The sequence below is a fragment of the Dipodomys merriami genome, unplaced genomic scaffold, assembly GCF_024711535.1.
Source record: "Dipodomys merriami isolate MVZ:Mamm:240054 unplaced genomic scaffold, mDipMer1.0.p SCAF_31, whole genome shotgun sequence".
Lineage (NCBI taxonomy): Eukaryota > Metazoa > Chordata > Mammalia > Rodentia > Heteromyidae > Dipodomys > Dipodomys merriami.
In genome coordinates this window covers 17,844,021-17,861,758 of record NW_027204604.1, presented here as the reverse complement: position 1 = coordinate 17,861,758, position 17,738 = coordinate 17,844,021, and the positions used below count along the sequence as shown (strand labels likewise).

At 39.4% G+C, this 17,738-nt stretch overlaps 1 long non-coding RNA gene across 2 annotated transcripts in view; it reads left to right on the top strand.

Moving 5' to 3' along the window:
* LOC138841036 (uncharacterized) overlaps nucleotides 1-17,738 on the top strand; it is a 611,708-nt gene that overhangs the window by 197,073 nt on the left and 396,897 nt on the right. For both annotated transcript variants that reach the window (XR_011376304.1, XR_011376303.1), the window contains exon 2: nucleotides 13,857-13,911. This is a non-coding gene — a long non-coding RNA (uncharacterized lncRNA). The remainder of the gene's footprint in view (nucleotides 1-13,856; nucleotides 13,912-17,738) is intronic.

Sequence of the window (17,738 nt, the reverse complement as noted above, 5' to 3'; positions counted from 1 at the left end):
TTCCTCATTCTTCACTCTAATGTAAGTAGGATGACAATGGTAACTGCTCAGCTTTTTAAAAATTTATTTTAAGGAGGAGAATATAGAAATTGGTCAAAACTCCCCAGTTAGTAGTTGGGAAATGGCATTAGCCAAAGTGCTTTCTGCAATAGTAGAATTCTCTTCTCACTGGTCTTCTTGAGTGGCCTCCAGCTCTCAGCAGTGTTACTCCTGCAAAACTTGTTGGAAATACAAATGTTTGAGTCTCATCTCAGAATTGCTTACTCAGTAATTTTGGAGTTGGAACCCAGGAACCTGTGTCTTTATGCATCCCCCAAGAGATAATACATGCATGCTCAAGTTCTAGAATGTAGAAAAGTTTTCCTCAGCAGAAAGAAAAGACCTGGGTCTCATATCTAAAATATACTTAAAACTCAAAAAGTTAAATGCCCCCCAAACAAATCTTCAAAGAAACAACCACCCCATTAATAAGTAGGCTAAAGACTCAAAGAGAAACTTCTCTGAAGAGAAAATAAGAATCCAATAGACACATGAAGAAATGCCCAACTTCTCTATCCATAAAAGAAATGCAAATCAAAACAACCTTGAGATTCCATTTCACTCCAGTTAGAATGCCATTATCAAGAAATCTAATAACAACAGATGCTGGTGGGGATGTGGCCAAAAGGGTATGCTACTACACTGTTGGTGGGAGTGTGAGCTAGAGAGTGGTTTGAAGGCTCCTCAAAAGATTAAACATAGAGCTCCTGTATGACCCAGCAATTCCATTTCTGGGCATTTATCCAAATAACCCCAAACAAGGCCACACTAAAGCTACCAACACAACCATGTTTATTGAAGCATTATTTACCATAGTTAAGATAGGGAACCAATCCAGATGCCCCCTAGTAGAAGAATGGATAAAGAAAAAGTGGTATATATTCACAATGGAATGCTGTGCTTCCATCAGAAAGAATGACATCACCCCACTCGTAAGGAAATGGAAAGACTTGGAAAAAAATCATATTCAGTGAAGTAAGCCAGAGCCAAAGAAACATAGATCCTATGTTTTCCCTCATTTATAATAATTAGTACATGTCTAGGCTAGTTCTAGCAGATGAGCAGATGATGCTAAGTGAATAGAACTCCCAGACATGGAAACAAGGAGTTTTTCTTTGTTGTTGTTTTTAATGTGCTGTGTGGTTTCTTTTTTTCTTTTGTGTTTTTCCCCACTATGGTTTATCGCCTGTTGTCACTGTATTTAATTTTGGTGCCCTGGGTATTGTATATACGTTTATCTGAATTAGGGAAGGGAAGGGGAACAGCAAAATGGTGAGGCAAAGGACAAAGGGTGAACCAAAGTGGCAGCGATCTTCACAAGACAATATGTAGGAAATGAACTATAAAACTTGGAGAGGGAGACTGGAAGGGGGAAGGGAAAGTGGGGAAAAAAACAAGGGAGGGGGTAACAAGTTCAACAAGAAATGTACTCACTACCTTACTTAGGTAACTGTAACCCCTCTGTACATCTCCTTAACAATAAAATTAAATTTAAAAAGAAAGCAAGAAAACAACTAGAAGGCCCCAGCCTAAGTTTTTCTGCTGCTTTTTGTCAACATCACAAAAACTACTTTAAAGGCATGGAAAAGGCAGCTAGAATAGCAGATCATAGAGTTATCATCTCAGGGGGACAAGAGCTGGAATATTTGTCTTCTCAGATTTGATTCTTCCATGTTTTTTCCTGTGATATATAGAGGGGGTTTTAGTTATCCCTTGGGTCAGCTAAAACGAATGCCTTTCCCATGAATTAAAGTTTGACAGCAATGAGCAGTTATTAAAGAACACAAAGCAATATTCAAACAATTTTATGCTTCTATAATCCACGGTTGTGTTTGGATGCTGAGATGGGTGCATTTGACAAGAGATGAGACAGGACAGATATTTCTTTTTTTTTTCTAAAGCATAGGTAATTGGTGCTGGAAAGAGAACTGTACATAACCATTTCCAAATTGTATTGACAGCTGGACACATTTTCCTCCATTAGCATAGCTATTTCTCTAAATTGGCACTGTTATTTCTCTAACTTCTCTTTCTACTCTGGATGCTCTTTGATTTGCAGGCATGAGCAATGTATAGACAAGAATAGAGCTTTCAGAAATTGTTGATTCTAACAAGCAAATTTCAAAGTTCTTAACATATGGTTGTTGTTGATTGAACTTATCTAGCACAAGAAGAAACTTAGAGAAGATTTCGTTCTGCAAAAAAACACTGCAAACTATCACTTTATGGAAACCCATCAACTGGGACACTAAAGTATGAAAGCAACAGGAAATGCAAAGGACAACAGTATAATTAAGCTGTCAAATGTGATAGCAAAATTTATTTGAAAAGGCATGTTATCTTAGTATTTTATTCTTGATTTTTTTTTTTGGCCATAGTTTTTGAGGCAACATGAAAACACTTACTTTTGAGAATATTTATAGCTTGTCAGCAGCAACAATAACAAGAAACAACAGCAGCCAAAGGGCTGTGCATTCCTGAAGGAAACTGTTGGTTTCTTAGCCTCATTGATGTGCAGAGTACCTCTTTCTTATTTGTCAGAAAAGGTTATTAGACTGATGAGTTTAATTGTATTAGAAACGTGATTACCTTAAAGCTACTGGCAACAGGGGTTCACATCTGTAATTCTAGCTACTTAGGAGGTTAAGATCTGAAGATCTTGATTCAAAGCCAGCCTGAACAGACAAATCTAGACTTGTATCTCTAACCGGCCAAAGACTGGAAGTGGAGATGTTGCTCAAGTGGTAGAGTACCGGTTTTGAGCAAGAAAGCTAAACAAGAGGCATGAGACCCTGAGTACAAGCCACAGCACAGCACAAAACATAAAATAAAAAGCCACTGGTATTAAAAACACACCAAGTGTATTTTTGTGATGGCAGTGTAGACATAAGATCATCGTTGATATGGGTAACAGAACTATTAGGATTTATTTGAAGAAATGATATCATAGTATCAAAACAATACTTCAGAGGAAGTTTTAGAGGAGAGATGAGAGAGAGAGTTTTAGGAGATATTTTTGTGCAAAAATATTGTTAGGTTTACTAGGCTGCAGTAATTGAAAGGTGTTTAAGTCTACATTTTTATGCCCATACAGACACACAGGTACACGGACATACAGAGCCATTTTCTTAATGGTTCTCATGTGTACATGGAGGTTACTTTATGTGTGAAGTATCAAAATGCCCCTACAGAGAAGCAAAACAAGAGTAAAAAGACCAAATGACATCAAATAGAGCTGCACATGCAATATAATAGGGAATGTGTGTATTTTAAAAATGGTAAAGAAGGGGCTGGGAAGGTGGCTCAGTGGTAGAGCGCTTGCCTTGCATGCATGAGGCCCTAGGTTCGATTCCTTGCACCACATAAGCAGAAAAAAGCCAGAAGTGGTGCTGTGGCTCAAGTGGTAGAGCACTCGCCTTGAGCTGAAGTGCTGAGGGACAGCGCCCAGGCCCAGAGTTCAAGCCCATGGCCAATCAAAAAAAAAGGGCGGGGGGAAGGAAGAAAGAAAAGGGATATGTATATTCATTTGAGCAAATCATCAACTATTGTTATAGAATAATGACTATAAAACTCTGTTTGTTATTCATTACATAGGAACAGTTGATGTAATGATATTCTCTTGTCAGTTAGCCCCCGTTGAATTAGTAAGGTTTAATATAGACTCCAAATAATAGCTATTTTCAAAATTAATGTGGAGAATAAGATAGTCTATAAATATATGTATGCACGTGTATCTATGGAAGGTTATTATCTCTGTGGTGTACAGGAAGACACTCCTTGGTAGTTTTGGATCTGCAGAATGCCCCCCCTTTATGCCAGAAGTGTGCCAGAGCTCAGGAGATGGACCTGCTAGACTTGTCCACCTGTCTTGTCACATCAGGTATTTCCCCAGATCACTTACGGAATGCAGTGATGCTGCACAGTTTCCCAAAGCAATCATTTGTGATGATTGCTTTTACATTTTTATTTCGAGACAGGTTATTAGGTGGCCAGGTTGACCTTGAACTTGAATCCTCCTGTTCTGTCTCCCAAGTGTTAAGATGACAGGAGTGCACCACCATACTTGTGTTGATTTTTCATAGCAAATACTTAAGAGATTAAAAAACATAGATTGACAGGGAGGGAGAGAGGATATGAGGCAGATAAGTATACAGACTGATTGATGATAAGATAATTGATTGATACATAATGGATAGATGATATATAGATGATAGATAGATAATAGATACTACTCAAACTCAGAAGTCATTCTTAGTTCTTTACTTCCTCTATATTATCTAAGTCTAAGTTTCCCTTATACTTTGCATCCATTTCATAACAACTCTATCTAAGAAATCAACCCTAAACTCAGTGGCTCAACACAATATCCTGCTTCTTGGTGATGTGAAGATAATTTCTTGTGTCTCTTATTCGTCTTTTATTTCTCTTAGAAAAGTGCCACTGGGTTTTTGATAAAAGAGGAGAGAACAAAAATCCTTTTAGGCATGCTTTCTGATATTTTCCCTAATTTCATGTTGACTGTATGACTGTATTCTTTTTTTAAAAATCAGTTGTGGGGCTTGAACTCTGGGCCTGAGCGCTGTCCCTCAGCTCTTTAGCTCAAGAATAGAACCCTACAACTTGAGCTACAGCGCCACTTCCAGCTTTTCTTTGCTTATGTGGTGCTAAGGAATCGAACTCAGGGCCTCATGTGTGCAAGACAAGAACTCTACCACTGAGCCACCTTCCCAGCCCCTTGACTGTATTCTAATCAATGTATCGATGCTGGATGTGTGAGGGCTGGGAATCAGGATCAGAATTGAGGCCCTGCAGCAGTACTTTCAGAAAGCGCAGGAAATTCGTGCTACATTAAGTCACTAAGGTAGCTTATAGGTTCACAGTCCTCATGCCTCACCTGAGGAAATGCACATTATCTAAACAAAGTGTGCGGTTGGGTACCCACATAAACATCCTGCTGTCACACACCATATGCAGACTTACTCATCCAAGCTATTCTTGTAATCACTTCTTATCACAGGGGCAGTGGTCTGTTGCTCAGTACTTTGAGTTACTAACAAAGTTTTGAAATTTTTCATGACTCTAGATCCTTATTTGCCACCACTAACACCTCCGGGCATATTTTTCCAGTGTTACTAGGGCAGAGAGGTCTGTTAATCTGGGTCTGTTATTCTGAAAATGAGATTTTAACATCCTTATCAGACATAGTACCCTTCCTTACACAGTGAGATAAAACCCAGCCAGACCTGGGTAATATGCCTCCAGCAGCTAAAAGTAGTTATAGACACACACACACACACACACACACACACACACACACACACACACACACACACACACACACACACACACACACACACACACACACACACACACACACACACACACACACACACACACACACACACACACACACACACACACACACACACACACACACACACGTGTCTGTCTGTCTGTCTGTCTATTCCATCTTCCACTGTTGTAGTATTATGGCCAGCCTAAAACCAGTAACAATGTTGGGGTGAGATCCAAAGACAGTGACAGGATCCTTTGCAGCTTTGAGATCTGCACTGAGCATTCTGCTAGGGAAATGCTAAGCTGGCTTACAAAAGGTCAATCCTGTTCACACTGCGTGGGTGTTCTGTCCTGTGGGGAGTCAGGGCCGGGAGAGTCTGGAGGGTCAATGCCCTGCTCTTCAGTCATGCCAAGGCTGGTGTGGCTGGGCCAGTGGGTTGTTCCATCGTGCCCAGGGGCCATAGTGTCCCTCCTGGAGTCGTTAGTGCACCTTGACCTTCCCTCCTGGGGATGTCCAGGGGAAGTGCTGAGCCCCTGGGCTCCCGTGCCTCCACCCAGGCCTGAGTGCACTGTACACAGGTGTGTGTTCATTCGCCCATGTAGCTGCGTGGAGGAGAGGGTTGCACAGGGCGCTCGCTTAGGGAGATCCTCCGGCACACCTTGATCGGGGTCATACACCGTTTTCACCTTGATCGGGGTTCATACACCGTTTTCACCTTGATCGGGGTTCATACACCGTTTTCACCTTGATCGGGGTTCATCCACTGTTTTCACCTTGATCGGGGTCATATACCATTTTCACCTTGATCGGGGTTCGTACACCGTTTTCACCTTGATCGGGGTTCGTACACCATTTTCACCTTGATCGGGGTTCGTACACAATATTCCAAACAGCAAGGCTTTGTTCTCAGCGCTTCAGTTCTTTCAGGGCCCATCACGATGGGAGAGGCAATCTCTCCTCTCTCTCTCCTCTTCCCCCCCTCTCCCTCTCCCTCTCTCTCACTCTTTCTCACTCTCACACACGCTCTCTCTCTCACTCACTCATTCTCTCTCTGAAAATGTGAAAAATCTTTTGAAGTGGAGTTTGCTGGCAGTTGGTATGAATGGTGAAGAAGTGAGATGAAGGAATTTAGCCAAGCAATTTGCAAACTCTCACATAAAGGCTTATTTAAGGGACTGATTTACTTGTCATGGAATAAAAGGAGAGTCACTAGAATATTTTGTAAAAAACAAGCAAACAAAAACCCCACCACCACCAACAACAAAAAACGTGAGCACACATGTAATTGCACCATCCTATTGAAAGGAAAACGCCCAACAAACACAAACTTGAATGCAAGGGGAGCATCTTCCCCACGGCTGTGATTCAGATAGGCCTGCAAAGGCTGATGTACTCAGGGCTTTGTCATGGCCCTGAAGGGATGTGGGTGCTAGTAGAATCTTTATGAGTTAGAACCTAACAGCTCTGGCCCAGAAGGGGCCTTAAGCTCCAAAGCAGCCATGCACAGAAGTCCCCCACATCATCAACCAAAAGAAAAAGATTTTCTTTTCAAGTAGCCTTTCTCTGGTACTGTGTTGCAGTGATGTTCCATTCTGGAAGACCGTCTATATCCTGGCATGAAGAAACAATGCAGATTGACACACACACACACACACACGCACGCACGCACACACACACACACACACACACACACACACACACACACACACACACACACACACACACACACACACACACACACACACACACACACACACACACACACACACACACACACACACACACACACACACACATATCCAGGGAAAGCAATCTGCCCTCAAGAGAACTCTTGTGTACAGCCACCACACAAGTGCCTTCTTCCATTTGCTTGGAGCTCCTTGTTCACATTCTGGCAACCTTGGAGGCACGATCTATTCTCACCTCCATTCAGAGTTGTGAAAGTGGTGAATTGATCCGCTTTTCCTTAACATGAAGACTGCCATCCATAACTCATCATTTCTCTTCTTGGAGATAGGTTGAAATTTTATGTTTTGTATTAGATATTTGCTAGATAGTCAATCTTCTGACCTGTTGATCTAATGAATTAAAACCTTATTTTCATTTGCAACATTTGAGTGTAGAGAGATGAGTGTACAGCTCCTTGAAACACATAAAACCATTGTGAGGAAGAGAATTAGAAAGCAGAGTTGAAGGGGGTGAAAGGAAGGAGAGAGCTCCGAAGCTTCTTCATCTACCTGCAGGCAGAGCATAGATTCACAAAGATTAAGGCCACCCTGTCAGGGCGAGCGGGAGTTGACCACTGAAGCCATCTTAGACCCCCATCCCTGACAGTCCCTGAGGCCCTTACAGCAGTGACCTTTTCTAACTAATCTTCACTCACCATTTGTTTCACCTTCTCTCCAGGTTGCTTCTCACACAGACTCAAAGTCCTTTTCTGTTGCCTTCCGATTTCTCTAACAATGTCCAGTTGGTTGTTAAAGGTGACTTTGATTCATAGCTGTATCTCTAGGAGCTGGCTGCTTTTGTGAGGGTCTCCTGAGTACTTGCTATCAGATCTCTCATCTATCTATCTATCTATCTGTCTGTCTGTCTGTCTGTCTGTCTGTCTGTCTATATGAAATACACATACTGACAAACTTATATTCCTCTTTTCAATCTGCCTCTTGTCTCCATTGTGAACCTACGGGAGTGTTGTGTTCGCCTATGCTTCTTGTATTTCCAAGGCAAAGTGGCTGACTCTGTGTTTGATACAAACCCAAACTTTAGGAATAATAGTGGATTTTATGTATTTTAAATTCCCAAGTCACTGTTCTAATCTCAGATTTTGACTATGCTATTTTTTGGGGTTAATATGTTCTTAGAATGAATAAAGAGATGTTTTATAATGTTTTCTATAATAATTGATTACTGTTTGTCTGAAATTTTATTACCAAAATTAGGAAAATACTCTTGATCTGGGTAGTTGTGAATTGGTAAGATAATTTATGTATGGAACATGTGTAACATCATGTTATGAAGAATTTATCCTTACTAACATTTTTATTAGGCTCGACTTTTATAAATTTGTTCACATGTATTTTTTGTTTGACTTTATTAAGAGCTTTATGAAGTAATAGACACCATTACATATATAATTTCTAATGGGAGAGGGAAAAATTGTAGAGTTTCTTTTATTTCTTAGAAAAATAGATTCAGGAAGACAAGAGCCATAGCAATGTCACCTGATTTTCAAAGTTGTATAGAAAAGAACAAATCTAGAACAAGTCTTTAGGTGTCTGGAGTTCTAACTTTCTCAGGTGTGTATACTACTATCATTTCCAGATGGCTGATTCTCAAAGACTATAATTGTGTTCTATTCTAAGATCATGAGAATATTTTTATAACTGTCATGAATTTTGATTAAAAAATTCTTGACAAAAAGAAATCTTAAATTTTCTACTTTCTAATCCCAGCCAAAATATTTTTAGAGCTGAGGGCTGGTGGCGCATTCTTGTAATCCTAGTTACTCGGATAGCTGAGTTATAAGGATAGAGGTTCAAAGCCAGCCTATGTAGAAAAGACAATGAGACTCTTATCTTCAATTAATCAGCATTGTCATGGCTTTGCATATGTGTCAAATGAAAAAAAGTCTGTCTTGAATATATGTGTATTGTATCTACATATACACATACATCTGTGTGTGCACATGTAGGTATATGTGTGACTTATAACTTACTAGAGTTAAGGAGAAGAACACCACCAAATATAAGATTAAAAAGAACATTGGAGACTATGTGAGAATAAGAGTTTCATCACTTGTCTCAACAAAGGAGAAGGTATAACTGAGCGTCAGAATGGAAGAAGAGAAGGAATTTGATAATAGGGTGGTAAAAGCAGATAATGGAGACCTTAATTCCTTTCTCTAACTCTTGTGTAATCTCTGGGGAGGAGGGCCTCCTACACTGGGATGGTCCAGGACATAGAAGAGCCTACAGCTAGATTTTAAAGACAGAAGACATGTAGTTATTTCAAGCAACCTTAACATGAAAGCAAGACTGAACAGTTGGAAGTATAATTCTCCTAGAAGTCTCCCTTGAGCTTGAGAATGGCATTGATTAGATGTAACGATTTCTCTGTGCCCAAGCAATGAGGAAGTGGGCAGAAATAAGAGGATGGGCACCAAATGGAGTGGAATGTAAATATATGTACCGAGGAAATATCAGGGTGATGTCTGTTCTCACTGAGATGCCGAAACTGATGACCACAGAAAATAGCGCTACCAGTCAGAGCTTCATGAGACACCAAGAAAAAGACAGCAAAGTGCTGCTGACCAAGGATTCCAAAAGGAAATATTGAGGGGACCTGAGTGTCACCGTCACCTCCATATCCCTGCGTTGTGAGGCTCTGTGCATCTTACTTCCCAACCTCAAAAGGGACAGGACCCTTAAACAAGTAAGAAAAATTAATTAAAATCTGGATTTCTTATCTTTGTAAATACACTCTCTCTCTCTCTCTCTCTCTCTCTCTCTCTCTCTCTCTCTCTCTCTCTCTCTCTCTCTCTCTCTCTCTCTCTCCTGAATCTTGTCCATTGAAATGCATTCCATGTAGAAAAAGTCACTTATTCCTAAATTATAAGGACAATGGAAATAGAAAATGTAGGCCTACTTCTAATACTGTGAACTCACAAAGAGCTGATTAGGGGAAAGAGAAGAAAACATACAAGCTCGTGAAATGAAAAAGCAGGCAAGGAATCAACCAAACACCCATCCTTGCTGGAGCAACAGCAGTGCCAGGTCCGAAGTCTGCTGAGTATCTCCTGCCTTACACGGAGTGGAGTCCATCTTTCCTCCCTGTGGCTGGAGTTTCAGCCATGGAACTATATTAAAAAATAAACCTTTGACTTTTACTTGTTTGTGATGAGGCAGTTAAAGGAGAATAATATACATTTCCATTTTTATCAGATTACTGCTATTAGACAGGGAATGAGCAGACAAAGAGAAAAGGTTTGAGAAGTAGCTCATCTCCAAGTTCCATTGAAATTTTGATAAAGCTTGGGAAAGTCATATTATTTGATAACAAATCCTGTTCATTTTTGCATTTATATGCATGTGTCAACCTATATGGATTTACATATATGTATATATATATCACCATACACAAATAATATGAGATCTATCTATATAGAATTATTTTAAAAATCTGCATTATATTATATTGCAATTTAGTTTTACCTTAATAGGCTTGGTTGTCTATTTACGAATATTCATTTTTATTATCATATTTTATTTTGTTGTAAAGGTTTTGTACAGAGGGTTTATAGTTAAATAAGTAAAAGAATGAATACATTTCTTGTTGAACATTGTTACCCCCTCCTTTTTTCTCCACTTTTTCCCCCTCCCCCACTTCTCTCCCCCTCCTCGCCCCCCTCAGCCCCCCATCCCAAAATTGTAAAGTTCATTTCCATTTCCAACATAGTATCTTGTGAGTATCATTGTTGTCTTGGGTCACCCCTTTGACAAATATTCTTTTGAGGCCTTAATTTCTTTGTGTAGATGAAATAAAAATCTAATATATACCAATGCAATGGAATTAATGGTATTTTAATATATGTATACCAGGATTGGAATTCTGTGGTAATCTTTAATCAGAGATGAGAAATTGTTCCTTACATAGCCTTTCATGCTAGATTTTTCTTCGTATGACCTCAGATTAGGTCCCTTGAAATTCACAGTGCCTACATTTCACCATTATTCAGTTTATGAAGCCTTAAAGCGGGTTAGTATTCTCTTAAATCATTCTGTCACTTGAGATCCACCCCTAATTCCTCACATTTTACCCATTACCACACTGCCTTTCCAGTGCAGAAAGTAAGTCCTTGGGGAATTCACACTCAAATACTTTCTTTCCTATGTATTTTCTCTCCCTTAAGTTCCTCTACAATTTTCTACTTAAGCCTCTTACTCCTTTAAGGACCAGAGTTGTTGAAATGTTGACACTAACCAGAAAATGTGGATTCAAAATTCTTACTTGTATCCCATGGATAGAAAATTAGTGAAAACGAGTCTATCAGTAAATTTGGGGAACTACTCAGAAATTTAAATCATGCTAATCGGCCTGTGAAGCACATTCTCGTGGTTAATGTTCCTTTCCATGCTAGCCCTCCCCCTCTCTTGATGATCCATCTGAGACATTTAAATACCACGGAGAAGTTCTTTATAGGTGCTATTCTTTGAGATTGGAGTCAACTTCTCCAATAGCAGGAAGATAATTTCCTATCGGTAAAAATGTGACTGAAATACACCCTTGAAACTCATCAACTGTACGGAGGCTAGAGTGGTGTGTGGCTTGTTGTTAGGCTGTGGCCAGAGGCAAGCAGAGCAGGTAAGGATGGTTTCCAGGGAGTGACGGGCAGGATGCTGTTCCTGGAGACTCCCCCAGCCTCGGTGGGAGCCCCTGTGCTGAGACAGATCATCTCATCCAGGGCAGGTGCTAGGTTAGTCATTTTGTGCTTGGCTTTCAAAATGTGTTCCCTCCATGCTGAGTGATGACAGAGCAGCCTCTCGAGCGCTGGGAGATGAAGGTCTAGGAGAGGAGGCAGAAGCTGTTCACGTGGAATGGAGAGAGAGGGCAGGGTGGCTGGCCTCCCGTCCCATCAGCTTGCTGAACGGTGGCGCTGGCTTCCGAACGGCACAGTAGAACGGGAACATCAAAGGAGAACACTCCATCTACTTCGTACTCGGCCAGCCTATGAAAGCTGTGCCTGTTCAATCACTGTTCGCTATCTTGATACGTCATGATAATCAACCTTAACTTAGAAATGAGAGAAAGGAAATGAAGAGGCTGGCACAAAGCAGCGACGGGAGGGTCTTTTAGAATGTCTCATTTTTCTCCCTATTTCCATGGTGGAGTCCACTCATGTGAATGACATACCTTTGTTCTTTTCCTGGAGAAAAAATCATTAATATCACTGATGCCGGTAATAATTGCTTATAATTATATCATGCTCAGCATTCATGAATCCTTTCCATATCCACGTGTATTATCTCAAATTATTGGACAACCCTGAAATTTTCAGAACAGATGATTATTTTCATTTTGCCTATGTTGAAAATTAAGTTGCAAAACATTAGGAGACTTGACCGAGTTTATGAGAGAAAATATAGGATGACTAGACTTCTAAATCCAGCACTTTTTGCATGATGTCAAGAAAATTTCAAGAATAGAGTAACTGCTATGGTACCTTCTAGTCGGCATTCTCTTCTTGACCTAATGGCCTCATGATTCCTAACTTGGTTTGATTTCTTTCTCTGTCTCATTTGCTTCCTTATTTTTAATAGACATTTAGATAATAAACAGTATCTAACGTGGCTCAATACCTTAACTACTATTCACGCAGAGGCAACATTCAGAATTATTTCACCAAGCTCTATTGGTTCATGCCTGTAATCCTAGCTACTTGGGAGGCTGAGATCTGAGGATTGCAGTTCAAAGCCAGCTCAGGCAGGAAGGTTCCCAAGACTCTTAATCTCAATTAACCAGCAAAAAGCTGGAAGTGGAGCTGTGGCTCAAGTGGTAGAATGCCAGTCTTGAGGGAAAAAGCCATTTGAGAGCCCCCAAACCCTGAGTTCAAGCCTTAGTATGGGTTCACACACACACACACACACACACACACACACACACACACACACACACACACACACACACACACACACACACACACACACACACACACACACACACACACACACACACACACACACACACACACACACACACACACACACACACACACACACACACACAAATATTTAATCACTTTTTCCTTCCAGGTAGATTTGTACATTTTATCAGCACATGCCATTCTGTAAGTCTGAACCATTGCTAAGGTTTACAAAAGTGAGTGTGCAAATCACAGACACTGGTCTGAAGGCCAAGCAATTGACAAAAATAAGTGGCTGTGATTCACTGGCCAACTCTGAGATAAATCAATCATTAGAGAGGACACAGGCAGGACACAGGCAGACTGTCATCCAAAGCATAACCACCGATTAACCTTAAGTGTATAGACAAAGAACTCCGGCTGGCGGAAAGAGTGAACGGAAGTCAGGAAAGGTTGGCGTGGACTGTCGGCTGCTCACATTTTATTGAGTTCACTGTGTGTCAGCCGTGGTGCTAATTCCTTAAGCTTCAGGGCATCTTTAAAATGTCAAACTCACGTATTTACACACTTCATCTTCTACTAACACTGACACTGAATGTCATTGGAGTTACGTAACTTCTTAAGACCCACATGATCTTTTTCCTTCTCAATCTGGGGCTATTTTTGAATGTTTTTCTCTCTCGCTCATTCTCTTTTGGGTAATAAACTCATTTCTTTTCTTTCCTTTGCTGTGTGAGAGTTAATACACCTGAGCGAGGAAAGGTTTATTTTCCTTTGTACTTTTCACCATCAACTGCCGTGTGATATTTCATGAGACTGCATTCTTATAAAACTAAATTATACTGAATGGGGAAAACAAATTTATTTTGTCTCTTGCAGGAGAATATACTGTAAATACCGACTGAAATTACCAGACCTGTCAGACGGCTGCTGAGTAAGTATGTGAAATATTCATGCCATTTTCTCTCTGAAAGTAACATTTCCGAGATTTATGCTTAAGCTATATGACCAATAAGATTCTGCAAAATGAAAACACCTGAACTGATAATTTAAGAAAATATTCAAAGTGAAAATAAAGTCAGTGAAGCCTTACAATTAATGCAGTCATGGCTGGATGGTTTTAAAGTAGAGCACACACGCACACATTTTATTGTCTTACAGAGTGGGCTCAGTACCACAGAAATAAGAGGCTTCCGTGGGAAGACACATTTCACACCCCAGTGGCTTATTTTATTTTGCTTCTGCAGATTGAAATTGGTGCTTCTTCCTGTCAGAAAATTCTGGTCCTAAATGTTAACCTATGTCAAAGAAAACCCCCTAAATGTCTTCACCCCTTCATCATTTTGAGGTCAGCCTTCGACAGAGAAATTCAAGGTGCTTTTGTGCCAAATGGTTTTCTTAATTTTATCATTGGTAGGTAATACTTAGGGCAATTTTGAAGCCAGTGTCAAGACACACGGATATATTTTGTATATTTATTTTGTTTGATGAGCTGAGCTGAGGATACTTTTGCCAGTGATGAAGAGACCCTCTTTTTGTAATTGCCAGGTTGAAGAATTTATTTTGGTATTTCTCCTTTTATCTCTTAAGAAATATTTGCAACAAGCTTGCTGCACCTAATAGCACTTCACGTAGCTAATCACTGGCATTACCATCAAAGCTAAAATTAAATCTGAAGCCATAAACAAGTTCTTCTACAAGTAATTTTCATATATTATTGTGCAAGTGTTCTGAACTTGAAATCTAAGCTAGGTCTTAATAGAAAGAAATTATAGGCAAATAATAAGCATGCCTAATTGAGACCAGACAACCGTTTTAAATAAAAATTAAGTAATTTGGGGTTCTGTTATTCATCTTCAAAAATTATGTTTGTGGACAGAAGGCCACTTTCTTGAGATCTCTGCATCAGTGAAAGGAGAAGTGGAGAAAAGATTCCATTTTTAATTAATCAGTGAGACTTTTAAACAGTCATTTTGGTAATTGCTTCATGATCTGGCTTTTATCCCAAAACTCTTTGTGAAGTAGAAGTAATGTGATATTCAGAAATTCAACTTCAGATTAAAATAATCTCACTATTTATTGCACAGTTCTCAAACTAGTAAACTTGAATGCTTGATCTCTAACTTTCCTATCATCATCATCATCATCATCATCATCATCATCATCATCATCATCATCATCATCATCATCATCATCATCATCATCCCCCGCTGTCAGATTCCTACTAAAGGCATTTCTGTGGCTGAGTCTTTCTCTCCCCTTCTATCATTTGAGATGACTACCCTAGTATAACCAATTATTCATTAATAATACATTGTCATCTCAGATAGCATACTTCTGATTTAAAAGTAACTTTCAGGATGGATTCTAGCAACAGTTGATTGTTCATGAAGAATTTGCTTGCCTATCAAAATATACCAAAGGTAGCTGATGGGTTTAGATATATAGTCTTGCATATTTGAAACTTTAATGTGTTAGTATATAGTAGCAACCAAAATTTATTATTGATGAAAACTGAAAAGTAAATAAAGTCGTGTGTTGATAGATTTGTCTCTTCGGTGTCCATTCTTCGCAATTCTCTCTAACTAGTTCTTTCCCAGAAACTCCATAATCGATGTTGTCCTCTGGTACCATAGAGTTATTCTGGAATTTTCCTCTGTGGATCTTGCTCTTTAGCTGCCCTGCAGTTAACAGTCTAGCTGAGGCTATGTTTGAGGCAATATACCAGACTTGGTAAATGCAGAGGTCCTGCCTGCTCCTCTGAAGGAGAGGAAGGCTTTCTGAAATTTAATGGCTTGTAGGAAACTATTATCATGGAAATGACAGCCAAGACTTTACAAGTGTTAAGTTCAGGTAATTCAGTGTCAGATTATTGAAAGATAAAGAATATGTCCACAAGAACATTTATAAGAATAAAGAAGTCATTTTCTATAGCATTTTAGTAATCATAACACATACATTTCAGTATACTAATCAAACTACTTGCTTGTGTCCTACAAAGGCCAATGAATTTCTTCAGCTCATGGATTATGCCTTTGGTAGATATGGTATATAATTATGCCTTTGGTTTTTCTTTTCTTAGGTATACATTATGGCCAGTTAATTACATATGTAGTCAATGGCAATCATTGGCTTTAAAAGTATTTTTTTTTTCTGTTGGGGTAGTCTTTTATTCTGTTCCCTTTCTCTTGTCCTTGGAAGTTTAATGCATCCAATTAATCATCTCTAATTAACCATCTACTGGCCAGTCTGAAATGGAGGTCAAGGGGTGGTGTGATAGCCCCGTGAATGGCAAAATAAACTCCTTGGTGAAACTCAATTTCTGAATGTTTGAACTTTATAAAATTGGATTATAAAATTGTCCCACTTACCTGAACTAGAAAGGACTTGAATATGTGTTTGAATATTTTCTGACATGCCTCTTTGAGATTCCCTCTTGAATGGGGAGAATTCGACTATACTCACAAAGCTCCTGTCCTCCCATAATATCCCTGTATTAGTCAGGTGAGAATGATGGAATCATTAAGTGATTTTATGCAAGAACCACCGTCACGGAGTAGACACTAAATTGATGCTCAATATATTTTGACTGAGGAGACATCTTCTAAGCAATTTAAGGTCTTAGTCTCTCAGGTATTTCTTACAGACTCAGGTGTATGCTTTTTATTTTAGTTTTTATTTTTTTGCTCACTGAGCACTTGAGAAGTGAGGACTGTTCATGGTCTCTGAAAATATTTATCGGTCAAATGTCATACTTGGTCCACACACAATTCTACAGAGTAAAGAAGAAAGATGTTTGCAAAAGGTGAAGAATGTAGTTAAAAAAAGTTTTAAATGAGCCTGTAATTCTGGCTTTATCAAGGAAGCGATAAATTCAGATTTTTATGTCAGAAAAAAACAAGGTACTATAAAAAGTTAAAAATCTCACTTTATAAGTTACTGAATATCAAATCTTTTCAGGAGGTGTAAGAGATCTTTCATGTAAGTGCAGTGAGCATTGGAGCAAAGAATGAACGGGAAGAGATGGTTTTATTCAGCTTGCTACAACATGCTGGAGCCAGGGAGAGTTCACTGCATAGAGGAGAATCCATTAAAATATATTTGGGTGGACCCAGAAGGAACAGAATTGAGAGGCTGCTTTCCCCTCCTCTTCTCACTGCTTTCTTCTTATCCTTCTCTTCTTCCTTCTCCAACTGTTTTTAATAAGGAAATTCCACTCATTATAGCTACCCTAGATTCAATCGCTATTAAATTGGATTGATATCTTGCAAGCAAACTTTTATGTTTTTGCAAGGTTGAAGGCTTTCATGAGAGCAACATTTCTCTATGTAGAAAAATATTATGTGCTATGATCTGAATTTCCAGGATAGCTGATAAATTTTTCTTTATGTCTTCACTGTGTACTGATAATCTTGTTTTAAATATCTGTCATTAGTATCATGATTTCCACTTTTAAAAATGATCATGTTGCTGGAGGTTGGTAGCTCACACCTGTAATCCTACTTGCTCAGAAGGCTGAGATCCGAGGATCACTGTTTGAAGCTAGAATAGACAGCAAAGTCCACGAGACTCTTATTTCCAATTAACGACCAAGTCAGAAGTGGAGCTGTGGCTCAGGGTACATCACTAACCTTGAGCCAAAAAGCTTAGAGACAGCACCCAGGCCATGAGTTCAAGCCCAAGGACCAGTACAATAAATAAATTAACTAATACTACAAAAATAAGTAAAGAAGCATGTCAAAAGAATTGTGGTGATTTGGC